Below are 26,903 nucleotides of genomic sequence, written 5' to 3'. Positions count from 1 at the left end.
GAAGGATAAACCAAAACCAAGCCAAAACCTAATAGAAGCAGCTTCTAATGACAAACTTTACATATACTTAAGTCTTATTTTCAAAGGTAATTATTTTAAAAGCAGCAATAAAAATACTACATTTAGTAGAAAAAATTTAGTATGAAGATTAAACTTTGATACCTTAAGTCCTACTTTGTCATCTAAAACCACTTTTACACAAAACCAATAAATCCCTCAGTGGCACCCAGAAAAGGTGATTTTTATATCGGGCATGAAAATGCCTGGCTCTCCTGATTTGGAAAGCAAGAGGTGCTATTAATCCTAATCATTATTTGTTATTGCTTTATGATATACATTAGGTTACTGTCTTGTTTTTATGAATATAGACAACAATCATTAATTCCCAGTAGCAGTATATAACCATTTCCCTGCACCGTAATGTTTTCCCCCATTAAGGACATGGATGAAAAACATTTGGGGCACCTAATTCTTTTATGGAAGATCCAAGAGCATAAAATTATTAATGCTTATCTCTTAAGTAAAATTACCATATTTCTCACCTCAATGCCCACAGCTGAACACATCAATTAAAACTAGACATATCATTTTCATGTTTTGAATGAATTTAATTGTGTGAAGAAGATCTGTTGTATGCCCTCCCTCCACCTTTCAGGAGGCATTTCTTTGTCAATTCTAGAATGGGTTGTAGAGTATGGAATGGTTTCTCCTACAAGTAAACCAAACCCTTGGGCAGTTGCTACCAAGACCAGAGCAGCTATGCCTGTTCAGATCATTTTAGATCTAACAGGCAAACTTTACTCATATTCAAAAACTACTATCAATATTCAATTTACTGACAATATTTTATAAAACAATTATTCCTTATTTAAAAAGATTTCATACTGATAAATCTTTTTCCCTTACTAATAGTAATTCCTTTAAGCAAATGTTAAAAGTAATAGAATTCCCCAAATTAAACCCAAAGTAAGTGGAACACAGAAAATAATAAAAAATAATGAAACAGAAAACTGACAAATAGAAAAAATCAACAAAGCCAAAAACTGGTTCTTTAAAAAGACTGATAAAATTGATAAGCACCTAGAAATACTAAACAAGATTTTGGAAAAAACAAAACAGAAATGATCAAGTTTAAGAATAAAACAGTGGACATACTATAGATTATACAAAAATTAAAAGCATAATGAGGGGATTATAAATAATTTTAAGCCAATAAATTTGACAATGTATATGAAATAGATTCCTTTAAAAACACAACTTACCAAAACTGACACAAGAAGAGATAGAAAATCTAAAGAACTCTATAACCGTTTTCCATATAAAGTACCAGATCATCTGCAAAGAGTGAGTCTGACTTCTTCTTTGCCAATTTGGAAGTCTTCTATTTCTTTTTGTTGTCTGATTACTGAGGCTAGAAACTTCTAGCCTCAGTAGACTAGACTTCTAGTCTAGTCTAGACTTCTAGTACTATGCTGAACAGCAGTGGTGACAGTGGACTTCCCCGTTGTGTTCCTGACCTTAGGTGAAAAGCTCAAAAGACTCTATCCCAAAACTCCTAGAACTCAAGCAGGAATTCAGTAAAGTGTCAATATATAAAATCAATGTACAGAAGTCAGTTGCATTTCTATACACCAACAACAGGACAGAACAAAGAGAAATTAAAGAGTTGATCTTATTTACAATTGAACCCAAAACCTTAAGATACCTAAGTACAGATCTAAGCAAAGAGGCAAAGAATCTGTACTCAGAAAATTATAAAATACTCATGAAAGAAACTGAGGAACACAAAAAGAAATGGAAAAACTTTCTATGCTCATAGATCGGAAGACAAAAATATTGTGAAAATGTTTGTGCTACCTAGTGCAATCCACAGATTTACTGCAATCCCTATCAAAACACCATCAACTTTTTTCAAAGAAATGGAACAAATAATCCTAAAATTTGGATGGAACCAGAGAAGAACCCAAATAGCTAGAGGAATATTGAAAAAGAAAACCAAAGCTGGTGGCATCACAATTCCGGACTTCAAGCTCTATTACAAAGCTGTAATCATCAAAACAGCATGGTACTGGCACAAAAACAGATACATAGATCACTTGAACAGAACAGAGAGCCCAGAAATGGGCCCCCAATTCTATGGTCAACTAATCTTTGACAAAGCAAGAGAGAATGTCCAGTGGAAAAAAGATAGTCTCTTCAACAAAAGATGTTGGAAAAACTGGACAGCCACATGCAAAAGAATGAAACTGGACCATTTCTTTACACCGCACACAAAAAGACTCAAAATGGATGAAAGACCTCAATGTGAGACAGGAATCCATCAAAATCCTTGAGGAGAACACAGGCAGCAACCTCTTCCACCTCAGCCACAGCAACTTCTTCTTAGAAACATCGCTAAAGGCAAGGGAAGCAAGGGCAAAAATGAACTATTGGGACTTCATCAAGATAAAAAGCCTTTGCATAGCAAAGGAAACAGTCAACAAAACCAAAAGACAGCTGACATAATGGGAGAAGATATTTGCAAGTGACATATCAGGTAAAGGGTTAGTATCCAAAATCTATAAAGAACTTATCAGACTGAACACCTAAAGAACAAATAATCCAATCAAGAAGTGGGCAGAAGACATGAACAGACATTTCTGCAAAGAAGACATCTAAATGGCCAACAGACACATTAAAAAGTGCTCCACATCACTTGGCATCAGGGAAATACAAATCAAAACCACAGTGAGATACCACCTCACACCAGTCAGAATGGCTAAAATTAACAAGTCAGGAATTGACAGATGTTGGAGGATGTGGAAAAAGGGGAACCCTCCTACACTGTTGGTGGGAATGCAAGCTGGTGCAGTCACTCCAGAAAGTTGGAGGTTCCTCAGAAAGTTAAAAATAGAGCTAACCTATGAACCAGCAATTGCACTACTGGGTATTTACTCCAATAAAACAATGTAGTGCTCTGAAGGGACACATGTGCTCCAATGTTTATAGCAGCAATGTCCACAATAGCCAAACTATGGAAAGAACCTAGATGTCCATCAACAGATGAATGGATAAAGAAGAAGTGGTGTGTGTGTGTGTGTGTGTGTGTGTGTGTGTGTGTGTGTGTGTATGTATAATGGAATACCATGCAGCCATCAAAATAAATGAAATCTTGCCATTTGCAACACGGATGGAATTAGAGGGTAATATGCTAAGTGAAATAAGTCAGTCAGAGAAAGACTATTATGATATGATCTCACTGATACGAATAATTTGAGAAACAAGAGCAAGGATCATAGGATAAGAGAGGGGAAAATGAAACAAGATGAAACCAGACAGGAAGACAAACCATAAGACTCTTAATTTAAGGAAACAAACTGAGGGTTTGTAGAATAGAGAGGGCTGGGAGGGATGGGGTGGCTGGGGATGGACACTGGGGAGGGTATGTGCTATGATGAGTACTGTGAATTGTGTAAGACTGATAAATTACAGACCTGTACCCTTAAAACAAATAATACATTAATGTTAATTTTAAAAAAAGAAAGAAATTTAATAAGAAAAAATAAATAAAAAATAAAGAACTCTACAACTGTTAAAGAAATGAATTTGTAATTAAACGGTTTTCTAAAAGAAAACTCCAGAACTAAATGTATCCATGTTAAACTTTTCCAAGAATTAGTAAAAGAGATAATATCAACCATACACTATCTTTTAGAATACAAAGGAAAGAATACTTCCCAACTCATCCTGTGAAGTCATTATAATTCTGGTATCAAAACTAAACACACAGGGCACCTGGGTGGCTCAGTGGGTTAAAGCCGCTGCTTTTGGCTCAGGTCATGATCCCAGGTCCTGGGATCAAGGCCCGCATTGGGCTCTCTGCTCAGCAGGAAGCCTGCTTTCCCCTCTCTGTCTGCCTACTTGTGATCTCTGTCAGTCAAATAAATAAATAAAATCTTTAAAAAAAAAAAAAAAAACTAAACACATGCTAAGAAAGTTACAGACCAAAATCTCTCATGAACAGCAATGTAAAGGAAAATAAAATCTTTAACAAAATATTAAATCACCTAGAAATATATAAAGAGGATAATATTCCATAATCAAGTAGAGCTTATTCCAGAGATTAATGGTTGGAAATAAATTAATGTAGTTGATTATATTAACACATTAAGGGGAAAATTTATATGATCATTTCAGCAGATGCAGAGAAAGTATTTGACACACCATTTATGTTAAATATATAATCCATTTATGCAGTACACACTTATGTAAAAATCATTCCGTAAACTAAGAATAGAAAATAACTTCCTCAGCCTATAATGGACATCAAAAAAGGAAAAGTCTATAGCTAAGAACACATACCACAACAGTGAAATATTGAATGTTTTTTCCTAAGGTTGGGAATGAGAAAGAAATGTGTTATGTATACTCTTACCACCTCTATTCAACATTTTACTGAAGGTCCTAGCCAGAGCAATCAGACAAGCAAGAGAAATAGAAGGCATTAAAACTGAAAAAGAAGCAAACCCTCCCCCCTTATTCAGTGCTGACATGTTACATATATATAAGAAGAATAAATCTGCAAGAGAACTACTTGATCTGATAAATGAATTCAGCAATGTTGTAGCATATGAAGTCAATGTGTTAGGAATAAAAAGACTAAAAATACTATTTACACAAGTATCAAAAATATCCAGGACATGAGAATAAATTTAACCAAAGTCATGTAAGGTCTTCATTTAAAAAAGATTTTATTTATTAGAGAGAGAAAGCAGAAGTGAGAAAAAAAAAGAGAGAGCACAAGCAGGGGAGAGGGACAAAGGGAGAGGAAGAAGCAGACTCTGTACTGAGCAGGAAGCCCAATATGGGACTCAATCTCAGGACCCCAGGATCATGACCTGAGCCAAAAGCAGACACTTAACTAACTGATCTACCCAGGTTCCCCATCGTATAAGATCTTTATATTAAAAATTCTAAACACAGCTGAAAGAAACTAAAGGAGACCTAAATAAGTAGAAAGATATATTACAAATGCACACATTGAAAAACTCAGTATTGTTAAGATGTTAATTCTCCCCAAATTGATCAAGAGATTCAGTACAATGCCAGTCAAAATCTCAGCAGGCTTTTCTTCAAAGAAAAGGCACAAAATTAAAATAGGAGATAATTATGAACCCAACATAAAAGCTACAACAAACAAGTTACTAGAAATGGTGAAAAGAATACACCACTTCTGTTACCATTCATTCTTCCAAGTAATCCATAATCTGTCTAAACATGAAGAAAATGTCAGACACATAAAATTGGGGGCTACTCTACAAAACCTCTGGAGTAGTCTTCCAAAGTGTCAAGGTCATAAAAGACAAGTAAAGGCTGAGGAACTCTCAGAGACCAGAGAATACTAAGGAGTCTTGACATCTAAAGGCAATGTGATATCCTGGACTGGATCCTCCACAAAGACATTAAGGGAGAAACTCATGATATCTGAACAGAGTCTATACTCCATATACTGTACTGATGTTAATTTCTTAGTTTTGAGAACTGTACAATGTTAACATCAGGGATAGCTGGCTGAAGCGTATATAGGCCCTTGATACACCATCTTTGCAACTTTTCTGTAAATCTAAAGTTCAAAATAAAATGGTAAGGGGTGCACCTGGGTGGCTCAGTGGGTTAAAGCCTCAGCTCAGGTCATGATCCTAGGGTCCTGGAATTAAGCTCCACATCGGGCTCTCTGCTCAGCAGGGAGCCTGCTTCCCTTCCTCTCTCTCTGCCTGCTTGCAATCTCTGTCTGTCAAATAAATAAATAAATAAAATCTTTAAAAAAATTGTTTAAAAAATTAAAATAAAATAAAAAGGTTGTAAAATGGTAATAAAGTGTAGCAATATATTCATGAAAGTGAAGTGGGCAAAGATTTCTCAGAGGAGAAATTTTTCTTAGAAATGAATAAATGTAGAAGAACAAAAATGATAAATGATAACTTGGATTTCATCACAATTAAAAATGTGCATCAAAAAGTACCATCAAGAAAATAAACAAGTAAGCCACAGAATGGGAGAGAAAATCTGCAATGCAATCTAAGAAGTGACTTCTATCTAGTACACAACAAGCACTCTGATACCTAATAAACAACAATAACAGCACAATAAAATAGGATAAATGCTTGAAGAGAGCCATTTCACAAATGGCGTTTAAGCAAATTGCCAATACATGCATGGAAAAGTGTTTGACATCATTTCCATTTGGGGAATGCAAATTAAACCCAGAACGAGATGCCAACAGTCACCTACTAAAATGATTAAATGAAAAAGACGACCATCACCAACTGGCTGAGGAGGAATACGCAATACGAAAATTCTTGAGTATTGTTGGTCAAGTATAAGATGGTAAAGTTGCTTTGGAAATCTCTAGCAGTTTCTTTAAGTTAAAGACAATCTACTCTACAACCTACCAGTTCCACTCCTAGCTATTTATACAAGGGAAGTCAAACCATAGGTGTACAAAAAGTTTTGTACTACAATGTCGATAGCTGTTTAATTCATAACAACCCAGACCTACACATAGCCTAGATTCCCATCAAAGGATCAACCTACTGTGATACATTCATATAGTGTATCTTTTTTTAGTGTATTTTTAATTTTTTATTTAGTGTATTTTTTCCCCAATAATTGCAAGGAGAAAAGGAACCACTGACAATACTACCGATGAATTTCAAAAATAATATGTTGAGAAAAAAAAAGCCAGAAACTAGAAATACATACATCCCATTTCTACAAAATTCTGGAGTGGGTAATAAGTTCAAGGCTTGATTCTGGGAGCCAGGGAAACTGACTGGAAGGGAGTATGGAGGTGATGCCTTTAGGCTTTGCATTTATCATAACTGATTGAAAGGTACATTTAATAACTGAACATTCCACTGCATGCAAATTATACCTCAATTAAGAAAAAGGTAACACAGTTCCTAAGAATTAAGAATCATTATAAGTTCTTAGTTAACATCTTTTTTCCTTTATGCTTCAGGTCTTTCCTACCTCCGGATGAAAAAAGCCTTTTTCATAGTTCTAGTCCTTTGGCCACTTCTCATGGAATGGTGGTATTTTTTAGCCCAGCCTGTTGGGAGCTTTCAGCTAGGCCAAGCTACTCCTCTGCCAGGTGTCCCTCCCTGAAAGGCTTCTCAAATGTAATATAGAATATTCATGCACGTGCTATTTACTCCCAACACAGCCATCCAGAGCATCAACCTCATAAATGTTTCATGTTTTAGAAACTTTTAAAAAGAACAGAGTTCCACCATCACCCCTCTCTTGGGAGAGTTTTAAACCATCATGCCAAATACAGTATGTTTTAAGCAAACTTTTCTTCCCTCCACAGGAAGCATGACAGTAACTTAGCTCCATTTTTGATAGGACAATATAGGGGAAATCTGAAGATAAGATGAAACTGGGGCTCTGTTTAACCTTGATCTACCAGGATCTTCTTACAGTTGCGATCTCTTCGAACCAAATGCCAAGTTGTTCAAAGTTAAATGGCTCCTTAACAAGTTATTGGACTGTGCACACAAAGGGTTGGTAAAGACTTTGGTCTGAACATTTGTGATGCTTACCAGAGTACAGACTGTCAATTTCTAGATAAAAGCTTTCAATGCTAAAAAGCGTATGTTGTATCTGGAAAGAAATATGCTTTCGGCTTAAGAATCTGTAAGTACTTTATTTCACATTCTATCCAAGTATTCTCAAGAGCCGCAATTACAAGTTCTATAAACTTAGATGTTAATTTGTATTTTTGCAAAAGGAACATTTAAAGATGACTAGGAATTTCTGAATAGCAGTTGGGTGGAAAGTGAAGTCCAATGAACTCATTCAAAAGAGATAAAGCGGGGCACCTGGGTGGCTCAGTGGATTAAGCCTCTGCCTTCGGCTTGGGTCATGATCTCAGGGACCTGGGATTGAGCCCCGCATCGGGCTCTCTGCTGAGCGGGGAGCCTGCTTCCCCCTTTCTCTCTGCCTGTCTCTCTGCCTACTTGTAATCCCTCTCTGTCAAATAAATAAATAAAATCTTTAAAAAAGAGAGAGATAAAGCACATAGTGACAATAGTTGTTCTACAGCATATGAGCGTATCTATAAAGCTGATGGTCTAATTCATCGAATCAGATATTTTAAAGGACTTGGTCTATCGTTCTTTGGCAATAAAAACTCAATTTTGCTTTGGGAAAAATATTCCCAAAATAGAAAATTTCTGCATCCTTCATTTCTGATATTTGTGGAGCTTAAAAAAAAGTGTGGTGAGGGGAGAGAACATGCTATGATCTACCCCACTATGCATGTACTAAGCATATTAAATGTGTTTTTTGCCTCTATAAAATCATACTACAGATTCAGTTTTAATGCTGCACTTCTTACAGTTACAATTAAACCACAGTAAAGAACTAAATTATTAAACCTACATATAAAGGGTAACCAAGTCCTGCTTTAAGAAACATCTCTGGTTTTGGACTATGGGATGGGCAAGAGAGAATTACAGCAGATAGCTTAATGTAGGGAGTGAGCTTATCTATGAATCACCTTGCTAGATATGACCCTCATAAGAAGAAGATCAGATACCAACCCAATTCAAGGTATTCTCTGTAGGTTTGTTGTAACATTTTCCCCTTGAGCTTCCCTATCCTGTCCTTCCTCTTACAAGTACCACTGAAAAAACTTTTGTGCCCTACACTGGACAGGGGATTGAAGATGTTTGTTTTTCCCCATAAGACATGCCTCAGGGACTTAAGATTTTTGGAAAGAAAACACATACACACACAAACACAACACACAACACGTACAGAAAACAATACAATTCCTCCACCTTCAGCTAGCACAAATCTTAAATATTTTTCAAGGTTCTATTTGGGTAACATTTCCTTTGAGTTGCTTTCCTGGTGTTCCCAAAGAAATCAAGCTTCCTACTCACATCCCAACTTGCATTCTCTATTATAGCTCTTAACTGATACTGCTATGATCTATAGTTTACGTCTAATGATGTTAGTACTCGCAAAATAAGAGCTGAATTCCTGAGCTTTTCATTTAGGTTTGGGATATGTAAGAAGACTATCATTAACAGGAAGGTGAAGTAGTGAATATCCTTCTTTAATTACTATCACCATTCCTCGGTCTGCCACATTATGTAACAAATTCAAACTTCACTTTACATTTGCTTATTGCTGTACATTTCATATTAATCTGGCAAAAATATCAACATCAGAAGGTCACTCTATCACATGCTATGTTTCAGATTTAGAAACTATTAAACTGATATATAAAACCCAAAACGCTACTTCATCAACTTAGTTTTCCCACGTCCACAGACTCTAAAAGAGAATTTCTATTTTAGAACTAAACCAGTGAAGCAAATGACTAAGGCTTTTATTATTAATATTATTGTTATTACAGATTTTCTTTCCTTTTGTGCTCACATTGATTCAAATTTACTCCTGGCTTGGCACAGGTGACCAATCTCTATTTTTTTTCAAGCTCAATGAGAATATTTTCCTACAAATTATGTTTATTAATTTAGGTAAACACAAACCATTCCAAGGAGTGATTCTCACTAGCCCCGAGCACCATCTAGGAGTTTATGTCTGTTGCTTTGCATCTCCTTGAGGTCCAGGACCACACATTAATGTGCTGTGTTCTTGACAGACCATGGCATCCAGTACATAGTCGGTATTCAACCCCCGTTTAAAGAATGGATGTCCTACATTTAGTCTTGGGCAGATGAAAAGACAAGGAAAAATGAAGAAAGACAGCATGCTAAAATCCCAGCTTTCCCCTACGTTCAGCTTTCTTTTCTCTGCTTCTTCAGGGGCCCAGTGTGTGAGGCTGTCCTGGCAGGCTGAGCAGCTCAGAGGCCAAGCACAGGTGGAGGAAGGCATTGTGGAGGGCACACACAGAACAGGACTGGAAACCTCAGACCCTGATATCAGCTTAGCACACAGAAGACACACAGCAAATGGCATATATCATTCCAAGGCCCTTAAGCTGAGCTTCCTTTCCCAGGGAGCTGCTTTGTTATGATGGAATAAAGTCTCACAACTATGGATCAGGAACTGCTTATGTCCCTTTTATGCAATAGGCAACCACGCAGCTGTTTAATTAATATCTGCAAAGGCTAGATAACGTATGGCAATGAATCACTATATTGTACACCCAAAACTAATAAAGCACTGCATGTTAGCTACACTGGAATTAAACTAAACTAAAACAAAATAAAATAAAAACAAAGACAACCTGAAAAAAATATATCTGCAGGGGCTGCTCAGAGGAAGATGAAGTTGTCATTCATACATTCAGTAAACATTTATTGAGGGCCAGTTCAACTGTATGAGGAGCTGAGGATATAAGAATCAAGGATTCACAATCCTCAGGTCTTATGGAGTAACTTGCCAGGGGTCAAGTTGATGGTCATGACATCGACCAATAAGCATAAGACCAGACCCCCAGTATTTATGCTTAGAGAAGAAACACAGCTAGTGAGAGCAAGACAGCAAAGTGTGAACACATGGGTATAAGAGCACAAAAGGAACGGAAAGCGCACTTCTGAGTCCACCTGCCACTCTCTATAAGAAGGACATAAGCCCAAGGGCATCTGCAGCCAGAGCTGGAGACATGCAGCTCCATGTTCAGGTATGAGTTCTTGATGCTTCTCGCTTTCTTACTCTGAGCTCGTTCTATTATTTAAAGATACATATGTTTCCATACAGCAAAATCTCTAGCCAAACTACCCACTTCACACATTATTAATTTTTTACATTAACAGAGGACTGGCTACATTAAAACAGGTATCAACTGTTCTTTGTGGGAGATGTAAGGCATCTCAAGGACAGTTTTGATTAAGTATAGTTTTATCTCATACCCCAACTTTGAATCTGATAGCTCCACTGGATGTGCAAAGTGCTTCCAACACATAGCACCTGGATGAAGGGACAAGCCTGATGTGTCTCCAGGGCTGCAGGGGATCAAAAAGGATCTATGCTTTTATTACTCAACAACTTGCTTCAAAAACACCATACACACTTAATAATGCTTCCAACTGATCTCTTTCTAGGAACTTGATTTCTTTCCTCTGCACATATTAATAAATCAACAATTAAAAATAAAATTTCTGAAGTCAAACCAATCAGAATTTTGCCCACTAATGTACATCTCCAAGTAATCTAAACAAAAGCATCACAGCCCATTTGCTAACCCTGGTTAATTTCTGCTACATCTCCTAGCAGCTCCCATGGTCTCACACAGGCTCAGGGTATAAGCTGATGTGTAAGTTGATACTGGAATTCTCTTGATAGTGGAACCCTGTCTCCTTGAAGGAAAGGAGGTGAAAGTTGCATCTCTCATCTCTCAACTTCTCATGCTCCTACTTTTACAAGGCAATGCTTGCTTAAAAGTCAAAAGTTAGAAGGAGATGAATAATTAAACAATTTTCCAAAGGTCTCCAAATGAGCCAGAAGCAATCCAGCCCCAGTGCCCCTCCAGAGCTCCAAACCTTAAAAATATTAAAGTGTCCTAATCAGAGAACCATGAATGTATACTGAGAAACCACAGAGCACGTGGGAGGCTATTTCATGCTTCAGAGCCCACAAAGCTATTGTGGGACAGATGTACTAATATGGGAAAGAAAATTAAAGTTCAAGGCTAAATAACTTCACAAAAACCTCAGAATGGTAGTTAAACAGCATTATGTAAGTCTTTTTAATATGCACGACATGAAGTCAGAGATCCTTCCTTGAATATGTTTCCAAAGGCTCTTTGTCCTATAAATATTTGCAAGTAGAGGCTGGTATTTATAGGTCATCTTCACAGAACATCGTCACCTAATTATATTTATATAACAAGAACAGGCTGGACTTTGTTCACCAGTATCAGGTGGAATTTGAAAGATAGCAATGATAAAAGAATCCTCCTTCAAAAGCTAAGTAACTGTATCTACATAAACCAAGTTGAGTTACTCTTTTTAGCGTCTTGCTTCAGGTAAATAAGGCTGGTACTGCTCAGTCTTCAATAGGAGACACAGACAAAAGCCAGAAAGTGAGTTACAGTTGCACAGGCAAGCCTTGGCAATTTGTTGGGTAAGGTGATACCACTGCTGTGGTTTGTGATGGCCCCAACCTCAATTCATTTGAACAAAGAATTGCATCACCCCAGCTCGAAGGGACCTGTCAAATTAGTGTGGAGTCCATTCAGATCAATTGTCTTGGAGTTGCCATAGCCTCTAACTATAAGAATGCTGGTCACAAAACACCTGGTACAGCAGTGTCTATATACAAATCACAGACATGCCACAGAAACCAAACTTTTGGGACTTGGATTAGATGCTGTATATTAAAGCTAATTTTTACAAAAGCACAAAAAATATTTTAGACCAGTTTAATATATTTCAGGCTATGATTTAAGAAATGATACGGGTAAATGTCAGTAAAAACTTTAAGTAAGAGAAAACTCACAACCAATTAGAATATGTAATAAAAATTAATTAAGCCTGTGGATCAACTCCATTCAAGAAGAAAAAAGGATATATTCCTTCATTTCATCATGAAGTCTGACCATCTACCTCTTTCAGTATAGTTTCATGTTAAATTTATGTTGACCTCGGTTATTTTTTTTTTTTTTTAAATAACTGGTTTCTCTGTCCCTAGGACTTCTCATACGAATCATCTGAAAAAACTACCTTAAAGCATATCTATTTACAGAAAAAATGTTCTCTTGGAACAAAGCATTTTCTGACATCACATTGCATTGCTCTTACTTGATTTAAGTCCATACTATAATAAAGTAAAAAGAAATCCAAAAATGTTAAAATAAATACATTTTGAGTATAACATTTCACAACCAAAATAGCTTGAAAACAGTATTTCCAAACAAATGAAAATGCTGCAGTGCCAACAAATATCTGAGAATGAGCCTCATTTTAAAATACAGTTTGACATGTTCAGTGAAGGAGAATCAGGGGTAAATTCATTATCATCCATTTCGAATTTTTATTTTATTTAAATGTACATCTGACTTTTCATGTTTCAAATTCAGGAAAGCAGAATATCCTGGGATATTAAAATAAAGTATTTTCTGGATTATATAGAGATTGCCACAGACCATACTAGCATCTCTCTTAACTGTAAGAAACTGTTGACTCTAGCTAAGAGTGTTCAGTGCACAGGTGAGGTCAAGAGGATAAGCTTGGTTTACCCAGACCCTATGACTTCCCAACAAGAAATGATAAGAGAAGGTTTATACATGGAAAGTGAAATAAAAAGTCATACTTCCTTTTCTGAGGATTGCAATCTAACAAGACAGACAAGCAGAACTAAGCAAATAGCTGGTCCCAGGAAGAGCCCGGCAATGTTGCAGGGATGCATGTACAAAGTTATAGGTGACCTGAGCTTGCACTGCCAGCTGGGTCTTCAGTGTGATCACTGTAGGCTGGTCCCCTCTGTCACAGAGTGCAGACTAAGCCCTGACCCCAGCCATGGATACCATGAAGCCATCTGAATGTGCCAGGAACTTGCTTTGAGAAGGGAGAAGAAGACTGTCTGGTAGGTGAGATAGGCTACTCTCCTCTCCACCCAACCCTCCCTCTCTCTCCCTCTTTCTCTTTCACTCAACTCCTACAGTTTGGCACTCTGGGACAAACCAGGCTTCTGATCAAAGGCAGAAGTGACAGGGGTCCAAAAGTGTTGATTAATGCGTGCACCTACTATGCAAATCTGTGAGACAGGGGTGACCAGCCTAATGGCTTTTATATTTTTTTAAAGCATTAGCTGCTGACGGGTTGTTTGCCCCCGGGACTCAGGAAGTTAGCCCCAAAACACAAGCTCAGATACAGGTACTTTCCAATGTATGGTTCCTAAGGACATATTCCATTCCCCTGCGTCTTTAATGAGACCTGAGAGCTGTCCATTTATAATGGCTCCCACAGCACTTCTGGGGATGACTTAGTTACTTGCCTAAGCTTTTATAATACTAAAGTTCCAGCAACCACTAGTTTAAGATTTAGAATTGAAATTCATGGAGAATAGAGTTTGAAGTTGCTGAGTGAGTCTTGGCTTTTTTTTTTTTTTTTTAAGATTTTATTTATTTATTTGACAGAGATCACAAGTAGGCAGAGAGAGGAGGAAGCAGGCTCCCCGCTGAGCAGAGAGCCCAATGCAGGGCTCGATCCCAGGACCCTGGGATCATGACCTGAGCCAAAGTCAGGGGCTTTAACCCACTGAGCCACCCAGGTGCCCCGAGTCTTGGCTTTTTTAAACTTCACAACATCATAGAAGGTTCACAGTTTTAAGACACAGAATAAGCATTAATTTTCATGACCCTAGGATCACGAAGGGTCAATTTTCATGACCTAGGATCATGACCTTAGGATCAGTTTGCTTTGTAACAAAATCAACAACATAATAAAACAGAAATAATGGCATACTTCCCATCTCATTATTTTTGGTCAGCTTATCTCTGGGTATGAAGAGTCAGGACCTAAGAGTAATATCCATTGATATTACTGTGAGTTCACAGCACTAGCTGAGATGTTAAGAATAACAAGCTACATGCTGACCTCATGTAGCACTCAGACTCTGGCCACCAAGAGAAGCCATACGCAATAGTTCCTTTTTCAGGGATCTATATGGCCAGGAAGCAGAGCGGACCCTTCTGGGTACAAACTGAGAAGGACTCCAGCTTTGAAGAGGCGATAAGGTGTTAGAAGAGCACTGCTGGATTCTTTTCCTTTTTCACTTCAGTGAGTACTTCAAATCACCATTAGTCATGGAGTACTGGTTAAAGATCACTGGGATAATTTTGTTGTTGTTTCATTTATATAAACATAAGTATAAATAATTTGTATTGCAAGGTTTGCCATGTGCTCTCTTCAGTCCATGGGGACCCCAAAGAACAAGATATACAAAAGCACAGTCCTGGTAATGATAGAGATGAGGTTCATTTATCTTTCCTAATTTAGCACTACAATCAGTGTACAGATGAAACAGCTCACTCTGCTTATTTTTCTCATGGTGAGAGAGCATTTCAGAAGATACTTCTCTTCATTCCAGATTTTATGCTGATTTAAAAAAAAAAACAAACCATGATTTGGAAGTAGAGCACCCTCCAGTTATGTGGGGTAAGTAACAGCCACCACCAGGAGAACTGTTCTGCTCCCCAGCTGTCCCCTGTGTCAGTGGCCTCTCCCACAGCCCCACTGGCAAACCCTGCTGACTCTTCTTGCTTGGGGCAGTGCTGTACTGGAACCCTACGTCACCTTACAAACTGTCTACCTGCCCAGCTACCCTGCAGGAACTAGGTGGGCAGGGACAGCATCTTGCATTAATCTGTGTCTGACAGGTACAAAATGCTCTTTGATGTTAGTTCCATGCTCTTAGGATCTGAGAATGTAACTCCAAGAGTTTAAAAGGCTACACAGAGAGGCAACAAGGTCAGCATTCTCCATAGGACCCTGTGGACTTCATAGTTAATCATATTTTCCAATTAACTTTTCCACAGTGCTCATAGATCTTGTTTTATTCCTGATCCTAATGTACAGTTTCAATAATGTGGAGTTTTTTAATTGATGTTAAATAAGCTCCCAGAAGTTGCATTGCAATGAAGTAATTTCACTGAAAGGAAAACTAGATTTGCTTGTCAGATAATAAATAAATATATGTTCATAATTAAAAGAGATTTATCTTTCCAGAAAGGAGCATAATGAAATGAAGAAGGTGGTACAGAAATTCTGAGCTCTATGCAATTAGTGATGCATTTCACCTGAGATCTTTTTCAGAAAAATACAACATTCAGAATAGTAAAGGCTTGAAATGAGTTTGAGGACCTAGCAAAAAAGTAACAAGCTTAAACTAGAGGTGGTGGTTTTTAGGTTAAGCATCTGGAAGACTCTCAAACACAAGATCTGATAGCTGGTGGAAAAGATAACTAAAGATAGCTGGAGGTATTTAATAATAAGGCGGTCCCAGGAGAGAAGTGGACTTCAGCTCTAGTACCAACCCCGGCTGAGCAATACTACCTTCCCTGGGTCCTGTGACTTCCTCAGCACAAACACCCACTGTGTGCTTCCAGCCTGGGGAGGCAGCACCAGCATCTCTTGGGCAGCCAGGAACCCCCGTAGATGGGTTTAGAACAACAGCACAAGGAAGTGAAAGGGACCCTGTATAAAAGAGAGTGGGTGAAGAACTGAACCTTTGCCCATTAAAAGTTGGACTCCTGAAGCTTCTTTCCAGCATAGCCCCTTCATACCCTCAATGGTGGTGGAGATAGCGCTGTCTGGATCAAGTATGTGGTCTCTTTCAGTTCCATGGCTTGACATTTGACACTAACCTATCAACAGGGCTTCTGCGGGTTTAGAATGTAAGTATTTTATGTGAGTTTTCACAAAGTTCTGAAGTTGGAAGTTTCTGGGAAGACTCCTCTGTGACCCAGCATATAAAGAACTACAAAGGCAATTCTCTAAAACAACATAGTGACACAGGGCCACAAAGGTGCTACACAGGTGTCCTTAAGTGCCTCACAGGCAGCTAAAGACAATCAAAGCAAATCAGCTCTCAGGAAGTAGGGGTACAGAGTAAGGACAGAGAAGGATGTCCTGCAGACTTCTACCCTGGCGATGGGGCAAAGTGTATCACGGGCCTTAATCCAACAGTCAGGGCTGCAATGAACCTAGACAGAACAAAAGGCCAGATCCAGGCAGACTTCCTGGACAACTTGTATTAGAATAGATATGATATATTCCCTCTTCTCATCTGCCCCCAAAAGGAAAAAGCTTGCACTCCATTCCTGAGAAGGAGCCAGTCATGAGAGAGCTCTTCTATCCTCACTCAGCCTGCTCCCTCATGACTCCCTCCCTGGGCTGGAGAGAATTTTCCTATCACTGCTTAAGAGAGAAGGATCAACATGCCTTAGTCACTCTGCTCTTTTGGCTCTTTCTATGACAATAGTGCATTTTTAAATTTACAGTTGATATACTGTACTTGGAATGTTATATTAATTTCAGGTGTAAAACATGGATTCGACAAGTCTATACATTGGGCTGTGCTTGCCACCATAAGAGTAGTTAGCATTCTGTCACCATAATGTCATTACATTTTTTTCTGCTCTCCTGCCATGTAGAAAGCTTAGCTAGGCAGGGTCTGCCTCTCAGGAGAAGCTCCAGTATTTTCCAAGACCCCTGGGACTGGAATGTTGACTTCTGGGAGAAGAAACAGAGATTGAAGGCCACCCTCTATAATCCACTTGACCAGCTGAGATTTTGACATACATGTGACTGTCACTTGTGTCCTATTTCCCAATTAGTCCTAGATTCAGGAGGAGACAAAAGGCATCTCTTCACATGCCTCTTCACACTCCGGCACCTTTATGTTTGAAAAAAGGAGGCTTCCTAATGTTTAGCTTTAGCAAGGGAATGGCCAGTGTCCACTGTCACCTCCCATATGTGTGGCCTTTTTTTTTTTTAAAGAGCAACTGCTGTAAACAGAGCTCATTCTTTTTTTTTCATTGTTTACATAATATATTCAGAATCATGTGGTTTCTAATGATTAGAATTTTGTCATGCTTGGAAAGGAACAGAAGACAGTGGCTGAGAAGCACATCCCCTCATAAAAGACACCTGAACAGTATGCGCAGGATGACTAATATTAAGGACTTGAACATAATAGTTTTCCTCAGAGAAACAATCTTAGTTTCTAAAGATAATTCACTTCTGACATCTCAGCTCCTGGTTTCAGTGGCTGCACACTGTGTACCTCTGTGCCACACTTAGGACAAGTAAAGTACATGTCAAATAAGAGATTACTTTTAACGCAGTAATAAGAGAAGATATGCTCACATCCTATGGTTTGAGGCATGGTGGGCCACTCTCCACACAGAGAACACTGTTTGCCGCTGGTGGATAATGTATTGTCACTATTAGGAGCACTAGTTAGACGAATACACCATGAAGACAACTTATCAATTTCTGGACATTAATAAGTGGTAAGAGAGGGGAGCATCAGTAGCTCAGTTGGTTAAGCAACTGCCTTCAGCTCAGGTCATGATCCTGGAGTCCCAGGATCAAGTCCCGCTCCGGGCTCCCAGCTCCATGGGGAGTCTGCTTCTCCCTTTGACCTTCTCCCCTCTCATGCTCTCTCTCTCATTCTCTCTCAAATAAATAAATAAAATCTTTAAAAAAAAAAAATAAGTGGTAAGAGGAAAATCAGAAACTCAGCAAAATCATGTCAGAGAAGTTCCTTATTCAAATACTCAAAGCCAACATCATGTATGTTTGGGGCTTGCAAAATACAGAATGAATGCCTAGGAGATGTTCTGTCAAAGTTGCAAACTTGCCCCTCTGAAGGAAAATCAGGAAATTAATCAGCCCACCCAATTTAAAAAGTCCAACCATGATATTCATACACTGCCTGGCTTTCCCAAATGATGCCAAATGATGGTTTCATAAGAGGTCATAGCAGCACTCTTCCAGCCACATCCCACCAATCGTACACACAGCATACCACAGCTTCTGATTCTTACTTGGTGGCTGGTACCTCAGCTTTGGGGAAAAATCATTTTTGTACCGAATATTCAAAATGGATTGTCCCACGGTGGCATTTTTAGAGTAGCTGGTGAATTGCCACAAGAATGCTTTTACCTCTGGTTCAGAGTGGGCTAACAGCCCTGGCTTACATCGATAAAAGCACTGAGAAAACTGGACCCAAACTAGCTGCTCCAGGGCCTTGTTCAGTTTAAGTGCATCCAACTGACTTATTCTTAGCGCTCTGTTTGTTTGTCCTTTTCGTGTTCTCTTCTCTGGAAGCCATGTCTTCTTTGAGGGTCTTTTACTGACAGGCAGTTAAGAAGGGAGAAGTTTTAGGAGTCTGCGAAACACCCCTGTTCCATGTAACTTTCTCTGAGACATTCTCTGGGAAGCCTGGCTTCTCCTAGCAGAAGCTGGATTAACTGCCCCCCTGTACTTTTTAAAGGATTTTAATTGTCAGAATGAGAGACAGAGAGAGAGAGAGAGAGAGAGAGAGAGAGAGAGCGTAGAAGCAGGGGGAGTGGCAGGCAGAGGGAGAAGCAGGCTCCTCACGGAGCAAGGATCCCGATGCAGAACTCGATCCCAGCAGCTTGGGATCATGACCTGAACCAAGGGCAGATGCTTAACTGACTGAGCCACCCAGGTGTCCCTTTGTGTGGCCTCCCTTTATCCTCAGCCATGGAGACAAGTTGGAATTTCTCTTGACACAGTGTTCACATGGACTGTCACCACCAATAAACTGCCACTGTGACATGAAATTATCTGTTATCCCAGACCTTTACATATTGGGTAATACTCGCTGTATTCCTTTCTGAAGAACTTCTTACTCTACTTAGCCAGAAATGTTATCTGGGGTCATCATTCATTCACTCACTGTACAAATAGTTAATGAGTAATTTATAACTCAAACGGGGGAGCAGAAAACAGTTATTGTCTTTATGGGACCTCTTTAAAATAATGAAGTACTGAGGATAAAAAAGTACCATGAACCTTACTGAGAGGACATACTCTCACCACGCTAGGGGTATAGTTTGGAAAGAAAGAGACTGAAAAGTTCAAATATTCCCAGAGATGGCAGACCATCTGCCAGGGGTGTGTGATGATCTTATGTTCCATATGACAACAGAGAACTTCCTGATACCTTAGTCCCATCATGAGTATTTCAGGACTCTACAAATAGGCCCATATCCAAAGGCCTATGGTTTGTCCTAAAATTCTAACACCACTTCTCCATTCTGAATACACCTCAATTTGAAACCACTTCAGTATTTTCTATTCCACTTAAGAATGTTAGGGGAGAACGGACGAACTTTCAAGGAGGAACTGAGAACCTCTGCTTGATGCAGCCCAGCTGCAAATAAACATGCTTCCTGGTAAGTGACCCCAGCAAGCACCCTCAATCACAGGAGCTGCATGATACATCAGTCAACAGAAGCAAAAGAAATGGAAGGAGGTGGGAAGAATATGGATTCAAACAAAACCCAAACCCAAACCCCTCCATTATTTACATTCCAAAATAAGAAGAGGAAAACCTCCCAAACTAATTGGTTGATCTTGGAGCTTAGTAGGTAGGTGAGCAGGAATGTACGCAGGTAGGTAGGTAGGTAGGTAGGTATCCATGGTGAGAGCGAGCGAGACAGAGAGAGAGAGAGAGGGAATTTTCCAAGATGCTTAACAGGAAAAATAAATATAACCCAACATTCACGTGTTTTTCGTTTTTGTTTCTTTTCCCCCATTCTGCTTCTTCCTCTGTCCCTCAGAGACTACAGCCCTCGGAGAAACGGAATTGGGTATTAGCTGGCTAGTAATTAGAGGATCTAGGTTTGCTGGTACGGAAGGATTAATGAGAGCTGGCCACACGATGCTCAGCTAATCCCTCACCTGAGGCACCGGGGGCTATTATGGCCTGGTGGTGCTATGCGGGCAGGAGTTCCCAAGAAATCGAGAGGATCTTTTCCTGACAGCTTCATAAGCTGAGTGTCAGCACCTGGCCTGCTTTGATGATGGGTTTTACCCTCATCAGACCACCCAGGAACTGCAGGGACAAGCAAGCCAGCTGAGTTTCAGGGACATGTCCATGAAGCTACAGGAGGATTATAGAAAAAAGGCATTCTTTTTATCTGTCAAATCCATATACATTCCTACACAGACAGGAGGAAATGCCATTTGGGACTGTGTGCTATTGCAGTTTACAGCTTGTAACTTCATCTTCTAATTTTTCTAGGACAGTAAGAAGTTATACAATATTCAGGAACAAAGTCCAACTTCAAACTCAGAAGTCCCTAGGAAGGAAGAAAGGATTAGGGTGCATTCATTTGGTTTGAAGATGCTGGTCCCAGTGAGAAATTACTGGACTAGTGAAGTGTGAACACACTTGTTGGAAAGGTGAACACTCTTTAAAGTACTAATGACCTTCATTAAGAAGAAGTTTCTGCTTTCAGTAATTATTGCCTGCATTCTCTGACCTCAGTACAGACCCCAGTCCAAGCTGGGTATATCTGTGGCATCATCCCTTGCCAACACTGTCCTCAGACACTCAGGTTTAATACAGGACATCTGTGACTATTTGATGCATTCCTAAACCCAAAAAGTAACATTCTAGAATGATTATTTATATTCAGGAAGAAAAGAGGAGAAAAGTACAATGAATTTCATGATGGACAGGCATAAAAATCAGTGATGTCCAGGTTGGAAAGGCCAGGAGGGAGAAGAAAAAAGAATAGTACCAGCCCTGTTTTCAAGGAAATTTCATAGGCAAAGTAGACAAGTATACTTGTCTACTTGAAATTCGGTAAGCTATAGCGCTGGGGGCATGTGAGTTGACCTCAATGCAATTCTATCATTTATAAAACGGCTATAGTAGGAGTATGTATCTGATGTGGCTGTGTCGAAGGATCCAATGAGTTAATACGTGTAAAGTACTTAAAAGAGTACCTGGCACACAGTAAATAATGATGATGGTGCTGACACTAATGAGGATGATGATACTGTTGTAATGGTTAATTTTTTTAACCTTTTTTAAACTGAACTGTGGCTGATCTATGTTACATTATGTAATGTTCAATTGTATGTGTCAACTTGGCTAGACCACAATACCCAGATATTTGGTGAGACGCCATTCTAGATGTTGCTATTTTTAGGTAATGTAGATATTTTTAGAGGGGATTAACACTTAGGTCAAGAGATTTCAAGTAATGCAGATACTTTCCATAATGTGGGTGGGCCTCACCTAATCAGTTAAAGGCTTTAAGAGAAAACAACTGAGGTTTCTGAGGAAGAGAGAATTCTGCCTCCTGACCTCCTTCAAATTCAGGCAGATTGCAGCATTAAGTCTACTCTGGGTCTCCAGCCTGCTGGCCTGCCCTGCAGATTTTAGACTTGTCAGCCATCATAATCATGGATCCAATTTCTTAATTTCAATCTCAATCTCTCTCTCTCTATATATATATATCTTCATACTTTTATATATATTCATATAGATGCACATATATACATATATATCTTCATATACATATTTATAGATACTATGTATACTTTTGCATATATATATGCAAAGAATATATGTATATATTCTTAGTATATACTATACTCTTACTATATGTATATATATGTAAAATATGTATGTAGGTATATGTATACACACACACACACACACACACACACACACACTCTATTGGCTCTGTTTCTCTGGAGGGCCCTAACACAAATGATATTTTCTTTTATTATTATTTCATGACCAAAAAAGATGAGAGATATACCAGGGATCAATATTACAAACAAGATTTCAACTTGACTAACGTTTTTTGTAAGGCCATCCTGTTTGATCTTGGTTCCCTGAGAAACTGGCAGAATGTGAAGAGGATAATTTACTTAATGCATACCTAATTATTTCCTTTCTATAAGAAAATAAATACAAATGTTTAATTAAAATAAGCAAGTAACATTTAACCTTCTTGATTACACCAGGGGCAAAGGTCTTCACACCCAACTCACTTAATCATATAAACACAACTCAGTTCTTGGATTTAAAAGGGAAAAAGGCATCCCTCAGTTCCCCTCTTCACTTTGTTAAAGAACACCTAAAAGCTCTTTCCTATGGAATAGTTCCTATCAGTTTAGACTTACCCTGTATCTAAGGAACATTTAAATATTTGCAACAAATGCAAATGAATTGTCCTAGAAAAAAAGTACAACTCCATACAGGAGGCTATGATATATTATGATATATTAAGAAACTAACAATTTTCTTTATATTTCCTATCTCCAGACAGGGACAAATAAAGATACTTGTTAAAACTAAGCCTCCCTAAACATCCAATATTCTGACTACTTCTGCTAGATTAATGAAACAATTGAAATATAAAAAGTGAAATTTGTATTTCTTTCATTATTTGCTTATAGCATTAATCAGAACTGCTTTGCTAACTACTCTATTGTCAGTTTTCTATTGGGATAAATCTAAGGTATTAAGAGTACATAAGAGCTTTATATTTAAATCTTGTTCCAAATGATAACTACATTGTTCTGATGGGGCCCATAGCATTGAGGTTATAGTTGGATGTGTTATTCTGTATTGAGCTAAAAGCCAACTTAGGCTAAAAGCAGCCTTCAACAACCACTGAGATCTCATATGTTTCACTAAAGTTTACCTCCAAATTTAAATGTCTGATGTAGCAGGAAACTTGTGCTATAACTTAAATCAGGAGACCCTGGTGTCCCACAGTTTCTGTGTGTGTTTGCATATGAGTGTGCATGGGGTTTGTGTGTGTTGTTATAGTTAATCTGCTATATGGGCTTTCCTCTGTGACTATAAAATGTTTTATACATATTAATTAGAAAAATATCCCTCTGAAGAAGTAGGTAGAATTTTCCAGTTTTCTAAATTATCTTCCCAGATAATTTGCTTCCAAAACTAGAACTAGAACTAGGAGGCAATTCTAAATTGTCATGTTTTCTCTCTGTCCCTTGTGTTCTCACCTGCTTCATGACCACCCCCCCTTGCTCCCTTTCTTCAAGTTCCAGATTTCTAGGTCCATCATAAAAGGAATCAACAAGGACTCTGAGCATTCCCAGGATGCACTTCGGAAACCTTGAATAGTTAAATGAGCTTCTGTTTCTACTGACAGTAAACCAGCATCCAGTGAGCCCTGCCAAGGAGGGTCCTGCTGAGCATTCGTCATTAGGGTAGGGACGGGGACCGGAAGGGGAGTTTCTTTGGCAGTTAGAGAAAAAGAAACTGGCCTAGCCCTGTTCAAAATTGACAAAGACTGTGAGGAATTCCTTAGAAGATTCAGCAGCCATTCCTGCTACGAGAGGCTTTGCCTGAAAATTTTCTTGGACTTTTGTGTTAGGAGCTAACAAGTACTATGTTTATTGTTATGTGTTGGGCTTATTAGAGCAACTAGCATACTACGTTCAGGAAATCTAGCAGTTTTACATAATATCAATTATATATGGTACCGGCTTATCACAGTCCATTTTTCACTTCTTTACTAATAGTACCTGAAATTTGTTGGATAAGGCAAAGTACCCACTTTAAAAACCACTTTTCCTAGTTTCTGCTGTGACTACTCATATGCTAAATCCTACTGAGTGGAATGTAAAAAGTTACCTAGTGGGGCTTCTGAGAAACTTCCTTAAGAGGGGACTTACACAGCTAGCAGTCACCATTCTGCCCATCCCCCTTCTTCCTCTCCTGTCAGGAATAAGATGGTGATGGCCAGAGCTGCAGCAACTACCTTGCGACAATGAAGCAGCACTGAGGATAAAAGCTATGCACTAAGGATGGTAATTAAAAAAAAAAAAAAATGGGCCTGAGGCATTGATAATATAATGGTTAGGCAGCCTGTTGAGATCGATCAATCAATCAATCAATCAATCATTTAAAGATCCCTGCAATCTATCTCCCAAGAAGCTGCAGTCACCACCCTTTTTCCTAGTCAATTATTCAGCCTCTGCTGAGTGCCTAATGTGAACCAAGTGCTGAAAGTAGCAAGAAGGGTGAGACATACTTCATGCCCTCACGGAGCTAACAGTCTTCTGGGGGAAACATTCAGGTAAGGTGCAGGGTGCATGTTGTATGATAGTAAGATGTGTGTTATTAACCCATTCAAAAGAGGTCTATTAAGTCCCACTAAGTTTTAGATACTCTCCCAGGGATACGGTAAGGGGTTTATATCTAAATGGCAAGGAGAAGAGCAAATTGGAGAACCAAAACCAAAAACAATAAGATTAATGAACAAGACAAGGTCAGAAAATAGGGGTGTTGTGATAGTGAATGACAGCCTGTAGCCAGCAAAGGCCTATCTGTAAAGGTAATATTTAATAAATAAAGTTTACCTGCAAATTTAAACCAAGATCCTGAACAAAGAGAGAAGAAAAAAAGAACAAAGCTGCCTTGTGGAGGGCTGGGGGAGGAATGTTTCTGGCAGGAGGCAGAGTTCCTGCCAGTGTCGCAGGCAGGTACAGGCTTAGCATGTTGGAGGATGGTGTTAATAACTCCAAGAGAGAAATTAGTCCTGACTGGGGTGAGGGAGGGGGAAATTAACGTTTCCCAAGTTGGCCTGGGCTGCAGCCAAGTCCTTCTCTCTAGAGCAGAGAATTCCCAGCAGAGAAAGAGCACAGTGACGGAACCCCCTCTCCACACCCTTCCTCATGCCCTACTCAGCAATACACACCACTATCTGTGCCTCACTCCCAACCTATTTTCCTTCACTGAGAAATCATCCCACAAGACCCAGAGAAAAATAAACAAGCAAACAAATGAAACAAACCGAAGAAACCCATCCTTTTCCTTCTATATCAGGGGAAAGTAATTTTTGGCAGCACTGGCACTTTAGAAGCAGTCGTCATGATGGAGGAAGGCCCAGCCTGGACCCAGATCAATGGCCACTTAGAAGTTCACTAACACCATTCCTGTTCAAATGTTGCCTGGTACCTCAGTTCAGAAGAGTCAACTGCAGCTTCCCTGGCCAGACGCCAAGCCAGTGTGGAAGAGAAGCAGCCCAGAACCTCAAAGCCACAAGAGAAACTGAGGCAAACTCAGGCCCCTTACTCCAAAACCCCACCCTAGTTCCTTATGCGGCCCCAGGAACATGCGCCTATGTGTGCAGGACAGCACCTGTGTCCCGAGTACCCTCCGATGGCTTCATGACACTATCAAGCAGATGAGGACGTCACTAATCTTTTGGTTTAGTTAGCATTATTCAAACAGTTGGAAGTGTAGAAACACACCAGCCCACTGATTCCGAGGTGATTTATCCAATTTTCAATAAATGATGATGTTATCATATGGACAATTCTTTGATCAATAAAAGAAAACGTGACACTCTCCTCTTCTCAAACCAAAATGTGCTCTTTCCCTCTGGGGGAAAATATGTGGGTTTATCAAGTGAAAAGGTATTTCTTCATTTTAATGAAGATCCTTTCTTTTCATAGATTTATTGCACTCAATAATTGTCAAGTTATTACCTGGTGATCTACTTCTAATGAACTCTACTTGGTTAAAAAAGAAGCTGAACATGGAAGAATAATTTCTCATTGGTTTCCTATTACCTTTCTGATGACTGTTCAGTCTCTCATCTAAAAGTAGGGTTGGTGATGGTTTTGTGGAGTCTTCTGGTGATTTCCCTCTTACATGTTTCTCTCAGATTAGCACTTTACATAAAACTAGGACTAGTGGATCATTTGTCCCACTGATGCCTCTATTTGCAATTTTTGCCTGATCATCTAGATTAGACAGAATGTTGTCTCTCAACCTAATCCATGTTGTCTTCTGTAAGTTCTCTGTGCTCAAAATAAGCCTACTTATATTGACTTTTTGTTCTAACGGCCCAAATTGAGATTGGAGTTGATGATCTTGGGGTGGAGTGGATTATATTTTTTCCACGTTCTCTCAGTGTGGATATTTCTCATTATAAAATTAAAGCTGTTTAAATGTTATTATCTGTTCCCCTATCAGGAATAACATCCATATGTAGGAATGTCCTAATAAGTCAAGTGGGATTAATTAGACAAAAATTCAACTTTAGGCAAAGCAGACTAAGAAAGGATGGTGGTGGGGAACATAAACTCCCACTTCTTCAAAGTGCAGAGGTTGGTCAAAGCTTCCCATCTTCATCAAATTACACCACCTGCTAGGGGTTCAGGCACGGAAAGAAACATGGAGGGAGTCGCCCTTCTTTCACAGGCGGTCAAGGAGTTTACACTCTAAGGATGAGTAAACATGCTCTATAACTCTTTGTTTTTTAAAGTTTTTCAGCAGTTACGTGCTACAAACCATGCTTGACCCCAGAGGTACAAAGAAGAAAAAGACAAAGCAGTGAGTAATAGAGCTAACCAAGGAGCTCCTCTGTAGCCAGGGTGACAAATAGTCGGTGGCCCACA

The 26,903-nt window shown here is 39.0% G+C and overlaps 1 protein-coding gene and 1 pseudogene across 8 annotated transcripts in view; both read right to left on the bottom strand.

Moving 5' to 3' along the window:
* Positions 1–26,903, bottom strand: part of AFF3 (AF4/FMR2 family member 3) — a 516,827-nt gene that overhangs the window by 365,548 nt on the left and 124,376 nt on the right. The gene's annotated exons all lie outside the window — the stretch shown is intronic.
* On the bottom strand, positions 18,142–18,993 carry LOC116595452 (annotated as a pseudogene).

This window comes from Mustela erminea, chromosome 7 (assembly GCF_009829155.1).
Source record: "Mustela erminea isolate mMusErm1 chromosome 7, mMusErm1.Pri, whole genome shotgun sequence".
Taxonomy (NCBI): Eukaryota; Metazoa; Chordata; class Mammalia; order Carnivora; family Mustelidae; genus Mustela; species Mustela erminea.
This window is presented reverse-complemented; position numbering and strand designations above follow the sequence as displayed.